Source organism: Pteropus alecto, unplaced genomic scaffold, assembly GCF_000325575.1.
Source record: "Pteropus alecto unplaced genomic scaffold, ASM32557v1 scaffold157, whole genome shotgun sequence".
NCBI classification, from domain to species: Eukaryota; Metazoa; Chordata; class Mammalia; order Chiroptera; family Pteropodidae; genus Pteropus; species Pteropus alecto.
Genome location: NW_006440626.1, coordinates 2,537,174 through 2,543,632, shown reverse-complemented (window position 1 = coordinate 2,543,632; position 6,459 = coordinate 2,537,174). Strand labels below are relative to the sequence as shown.

The 6,459-nt window shown below is 44.2% G+C and overlaps 1 non-coding gene and 1 pseudogene across 1 annotated transcript; one reads left to right on the top strand and one right to left on the bottom strand.

Annotated features, from left to right (window-relative positions):
• Positions 1-1,780: 1,780 nt before the first annotated feature.
• LOC112484241 lies at positions 1,781-1,899 on the bottom strand. Its single transcript, XR_003047961.1, has one exon. It is a non-coding gene; the product is annotated as a 5S ribosomal RNA (ribosomal RNA).
• Positions 1,900-6,127: 4,228 nt separating this feature from the next.
• Positions 6,128-6,245, top strand: LOC112484238 (annotated as a pseudogene).
• The last annotated feature ends 214 nt before the right edge of the window (positions 6,246-6,459 follow it).

Sequence of the window (6,459 nt, the reverse complement as noted above, 5' to 3'; positions counted from 1 at the left end):
CACATAAACCAAAGCTCTTTTGGGTCCCCGATTTTTTTTTTTTTTTTTACGCCTACAGCACCTGGTCTTCCTAGGTGGTCTCCCATCCAAGTACTAACCAGGCTCGACCCTGCTCAGCTTTCTGGTCCTCAGTTGTTATGAGTGGGAAGGGGTCCTGAAACCAAAATGCTTAAGGACTGCCCGTTTAGTGAAAGAGACAAAGAGGCACATAGATAAGAAACTGAACTGGAAATGTCCAGTGCGACGAGCACGCACTGATGGAAAGGGAAGGCCTCGCGGACAGGCCGGGCCCTGAGGCGAGGACAAAGCCAGCCCGGCAGAGCATGGAGGCCGAGCAGGGTCTTAGGCCTAAGGAAACGCCAACCTCCTCCCCTCCCGCACACGGGGAAGGCACTGCCTCCCATTTCTGTCAATCTCCGAATGTCTGGTTCTAGAGGGAGGACTCTCTCTCTCTATAAATGTCCTGCTTCACTTTTTTACAATTATTATATGTTGTTTTTATCATTTAAAAAATGACATCTTTTCCCCCAAAGATTCGTCCAGCTCTTGCAGGCAATGCCCTGCCAGGCTGTATGTCTGGCTCCCAGCTTTTGGCTTCCCTCCCTGCACTCTATGTAAAGCCTCTTTCCTTTCTGGCTCTGCTCACGACTCCCCATCACGCTCAGTTCCCCAGTTGCTACCAGGACAGCCCCGCCCGGGCCCCCTCCTCTAACCCAGCCTCTGTGCCCCTGTCCCCAATGTCTGCCTAAAACACAGATCCACTTTGAACTACTTCCCTCCTGGGAAACTTCCCAGGTTTCCATTGCCTATGAAATAAAAGCCAAACTCTCTGGCATGTCAATAAAGGCCCTTCGTAAAACTTGGCCTAATGTCTTTGCTCACTTCCAGCCACTCCCCTGCTTCCTGTTACCCGTGCTCAAGCCACACCAACCGTTCATGGTTCCCGACGTGCCACACACTTCAGGCTTTTTCGTCCTTTTGTCCTTGCTCAAGGAGCCTGGAAAATGGCTCCTCCTTTGTCCTTATCTACCCCCGCCCTGACCCCGCAAACTGACCCCGGGCATACGAATGCTTACTTTTCAAAGTCTGTGTATAATTCCCTCCTCCTGGAAGCATCCTCTGCCTGCTCTGTCCACTTAGCACCTTTATCACAGTCTGCTGCAGGAGTCAACAAACTACGGGCTGGTCTGCCTTCGGTTCTTATACAGCCTGTGAGTTTAGCGTGGTTTTTATGTTGTTAAATGGTTGAACGAAAATCTAAAGAAGGAAATTCTGTGACACATGAAAATTATACAATATTTAAATTTCACTGTCCACAGGTAAAGCTGTGCTCATGTACTTAGGTATTTATTGTCCATGGCTGCTTTTCATGCTACAGCGACAGAGCTGAACTTGCAACAGAGACCGTAGGACTGCAAAGCCTAAAATATTTATTATCTGGCTTTTTACAGACGAAGTTTGCCAACTCCCGGTCTACTCTATGTGTTTATATATCAGTTTGCAACCAGACAGTGAGCCCACAAAAATGAGAATACATTGTACATCCCTGTTTATCTGTAGCCCTTAATGCAGTAGGATTCCCTTTCCATCAGTATCCAGCATGCAGTAGGATTTCAATATTTAATGAGCAAACGCCTAACTCTTCAGTAACGGCAATGTGCCTTTGAAAGGGAGAACGTGCCGGGTCCTGATTCACGGAAGAAACACCGCCAGAAAAAGAAAGGCCAGTATCAGGTGTGACTGGTGTAGTAGAAGTTAGCGGTTTTTTTGTTTTGTTTTATGCCTACAGCACCTGGTCTTCCTAGGTGATCTCCCATCCAAGTACTAACCAGGCCCGACCCTGCTTAGCTTCCGAGATCAGACGGGATCGGGCTTGTTCAGAGTAGCATGGCTGTAGACCATGGACCAGGGCTCCACTGAGGCGCAAACCCAGGACCTTCTGCGTGTAAATCAGACTTGCTAACCGCTACACTATGGAACCACGTCCAAGTTAGTGTTTTTTTTAAGGATGAAAATCGAGATAAGCTGGTTCTCATGAAAAATTTCCAGGCTCACAATTCCACCGATCTTATCCGGCACAGGGCCTTGTCGTAGTAGGCTGTACTTACCTAAGACTTTGTTTAAGATACACAGGGGCTATTTCCTCTCTCGTCACATCTAAAGAGCTGTTTAGTTTCCAGAGCCCCCTCCCATAATTTGGTCCCACCCTATTTCTCCATCCCCAAATAGGAATTCTCTCTCCATAGACAAGTTGGCTCCTCATCCTGCCCCAGCCACCTGCCTCCTGCCAAGGCCACCTATCAAACTCTAAACATCCTTGAAGACCTATCTCAAACCCATCCCTCCTTTCTTGAAGATATCAACTCCTCCAGAATGCCAGGACATGCACTGAAAACAAGCCAATTACCTGTGCTATCTCCTTTGCTGCTTGAGAAAAGCTTTAGAATCTAGTGGCCACAATGGAACTGTATGCTCTTTGTGAAAGAAAGCGTCATCTTACTCCATCTGTGTGTCCCACACAGGCCTAGACCCTCATCAAATGCTTACAGTAGGTTTGTTGAGTTGGGAGGGTTGAAGAGAAGGGGAGCTAAGATTAGACAAGAACCCACAAGCTGTGACACACGCAGAACCAAAGTAAATTCGATGATATACATAGGATCCTCATGGCGAAGCAGTGCAATCAGCAAGAGGTTTAGGGAATAGGTACATTTGCAATGATCAGTGAATTCTGGAGAGGTTTTCAAGTTATAGAAACAGGATGGATGTTGCAGACTGAGACTCAGAAGCACAACGCTGTGATCCTTGATCCTTCCCAGTGCTCCTCTAGGCCTGAGTGTGGGAGGAAGGGAAAATGTTGGATTCGGCCGGTTAACAAATTATTAAGGGCTTTACATGGAGTAACTAACTAAATTTTCACAATAGCTCTCTGAGGTTAGTATTCCATTTTACACGTGTGGGCATTGAGGCAAAGGGAGGATAAGAGTGACTTGTCACAAGTACACAGGTTATCAGTGTCAGAACCAGGATTTGAACCCAGGCAGCAGGGCTCGGCGTCTGAGGTAATAATCCATTCACCACACAGGTTAGTCCTAGGAGAGGGATGCTAGTTCAGAAGTCTTTAAAAAAAAACAACTCAACTTCAGATTGGTTATGAATCTATTTCTTTACATGTCGCATTGATCATTTTTTGGGAAAAATAAAACAATTTTCATCTTAAATTTGTTTTCTTGAAGATAGCGTGGGTTTATGAAACCTTCACCACACTGTCCCCAAATGTCCATCAATAAATAAGGGGCCATCAGCCATGAAAAGGAAGGAGGCAGCTCTGCAGGGTTGCTATGGAATGTGACAAAGCCTCTCTGTCCTCGACTAAACTCTAGCCAAGCTCCTGGGAGCCCCCTTCTCCTCTAGAACTCGCCCTTGGCCTATGAGAACTGCAACTTTTACAATAATCGATTTTGGCTAGTGTTCGTCTTAGATGAACACTAGCATGGTTTCCAGCAGCTCAAGGCTGTCCCTAGGATGAGGACCCCGGCCCCTCAAAACGCCCACTCGAGAAGGCTCAGGCTGCCGAAAATTTACCATTCGTTTCAGCCAACACTGGAAGATAAACCCCGAACCCCCTCTTTGAGCAGTTATTTTAGAAAGTTTACAATTGTAATTCTTTCCTCTGTCCCTTTGACACGTATGTGTGTCTCCCAGAACCCAGGAGTGTCACTGTCAAGGACCTGAAGGCCATTCATTTGGAACATCACCATGAGGAGGGATAGGGCCCCTGGTCCCCCAGTCTCAGTGGGAGGGCAGAAACCTAACTCCCATAATTGCCAGTTAACAGACGCAGCTGGCCTGGAGCAGGGGCACCGACCAACCCTCTTACTCACTTTTTGTAATTTTCCACTTCTCTGACTTGCTCCCCTCCCTCCTCCCTCATATTCCCTTTAAAATGCCCGGTCACCTCTGCACAGGTCAGAATGGAGCTCAGCTCTGTCCCCAGTGCAGCGGTGACAGAACAGCGCCTGTTTTTACCACATTCGCTAATGTCTGACTTTGTCTTTGACACGTGCTCACCAAGACAAAGTGTGGGCCTGGGTGGCTGGGGACAGCGTGGGAGGGGCCACGCTCCACCAGGTGCACTCTCGGCCTTGTCTGTTATAGAGTTTCCATAACTCTCTTTAAAAGGAAAGAGAAACATGCTCGGCCACGCTTTTCGAAGTCAAGGAACAAATACTGTAAGAATTTTAGGAGATATTTATTGAATGCCAGGCACGATTCTAACTCCTTGATCTGATTAACCCATTCCGCCCTCAAGGCTCTCTGGAGTGAGACTTTATTGTACCCATTTTTCAGACAAGAACCCGAGGCACAGAAAGGTTGAGTAGCTTGCTCAAGATCACAGAGCTAGTGAGTGGCCTTAGCCGGGACCGATCCCCACGCTGTCTCGGGCAGAGCAAATCTGTCCGTAAAGACGTGAAGACAGCATCTGCGGCAAATTTGTTCACATTTGAAAAAATAAAGTACTGCACTGAGCACATAGTCCTTTTAAGCCAAAGAGAAATCATTCATCGCTTGTTTTAAGTTTTTCTAAAAAAGACAATGAAACAAAAAATGTGTACAGGGGAAGAGGGATGGAGGAAGATAAAGTCTGAGGGGGTGGGCGGGAGAGGAAAAGAGGCCAGAGAGAGAGAAATAAGGGGAGACAAAGACAGACACGCACAGAGGTTTCCCTCACACGCTTCCTGTTTAAAATTTCAGTAATTTATCTTCCTACCAAAAGAAAGGAAAACAAAACCCAAAATTCACGGAAACTGGGTACACTTGGCATTTAAATAAACACGCTTCTTTTTCATAATTAGATTTATCTTTAATTATGAAACGTCTTCATAAACAGAAGCAAAGCACCCATAAAACCAACTCACGCCAGCCTCCAAAATAAACGAATTTTTATCTTATAGATAGGAGACTTGTTGCCTTTGCAAAATTTAAAATCCTGCAACCTTTACCCAGTGTTCTCGTGAGTAACACATATTTTGAAACATTTCTGATTACTCATTTCAACAGATGCTTAAAACGCTAAAAGCCTGAGAGATACCAAAACTAAATACACAACTTTCCCAAGGAAGGCCTGTGTCTAGAACACAGTAGCCACAGACGTAGCAGGTTTCTTTGGAGCTGTGCAGGTGTACATTATCTCCTTTAGAAAACAGACATTCTTTCCGAATATTCTATTGAACAACAGCAACTGGTATCTCCCATTTCATGTTTCCACATTGTACTTATTGGCCCTAATTAATTCAAGAATATTTTAAAATAAGTTATATCTCTCACAGATGTTTTTATTTTAACTGTTTATTTCAGAGGTCAAGCTGATAATAGTAATAATAATAACAGTTGCCATATATTGAGCACATATTACTGTATCAAAACTAAATATTGCATATATTATTTTATTTAATCCTACAATAAGTTTTAGGTATTTAGCGCAATTTAAAAAATATTTATGCATTATAAATCAATAACGATGAAATATAACTATTCAAATGAAATTTATGAAGCTTACAATAATGACTTGACAAATTCTTAAGCTTAAAATACATCACACCAAGAAGCTTAAAAAGCAATTAAAAATGCAACCTTTGACCACTATGTCGGTTTTCACCTACGTAGTAAAGGAAAAGTTTTGACTGCTGTGATAACTAGTACCTCCAACAGGCTAAAGTAGCACCAAGAAGCTTACATCTGTGATCTCTTTTCTCACTGAATAATTTTTCAAAGCTACTTTTTATCTATACCATTTATTTTATGCTACACACTGAGCCAAGCATCCTACTGGCATTATCTCATTGATTAAATGATTCAATACGAATGAAATTCTAAGAACCATGCTACACAGAGCAAGTGCTCGATAAACATCTATTATGATCTCATTTATTCTTCACATACCTAATAATTCCTAAGAATTCCACAAATGAGGACAGAGTGCTCAATCCGGAGTGACCTGGCTAGCCAGTGGAAGAGCCCAGCTGTGGTCAGGTTTGTCCCTTCGTATGCTGTCACTTCTTATTGCACACTTGATTCGAGAACATTTTTGGAAAGGATTTGGTGGCTTGTCAAAAAATATATGCACTGTGTCTACGGCCATGCTACCCTGAACAAACCCCATCTCGTTTGATCTCAGAAGCTAAGCAGGGTGGGGCCTGGTTAGTACTTTATGGAAGACCACCTAGGAAGACCAGGTGCTGTAGGAGTAAAAAATAAAAAAATAAGGGATTGTAAACTGACAAGGTCCTCAGTCTGTGAGGTCAACCAAGGGTTGCCTCGCGTAAAAAATAAAAAAATAATAAGAAAAAAATATACGTATATGCACTGAATGTAAGTCCAGTTCAGACAGAGGGCACAATGTAGCTTCCAGGTAGACTGGAGAATATCGTGGGAGTTAGAGGAGATCCCGGCGGGGTGGGG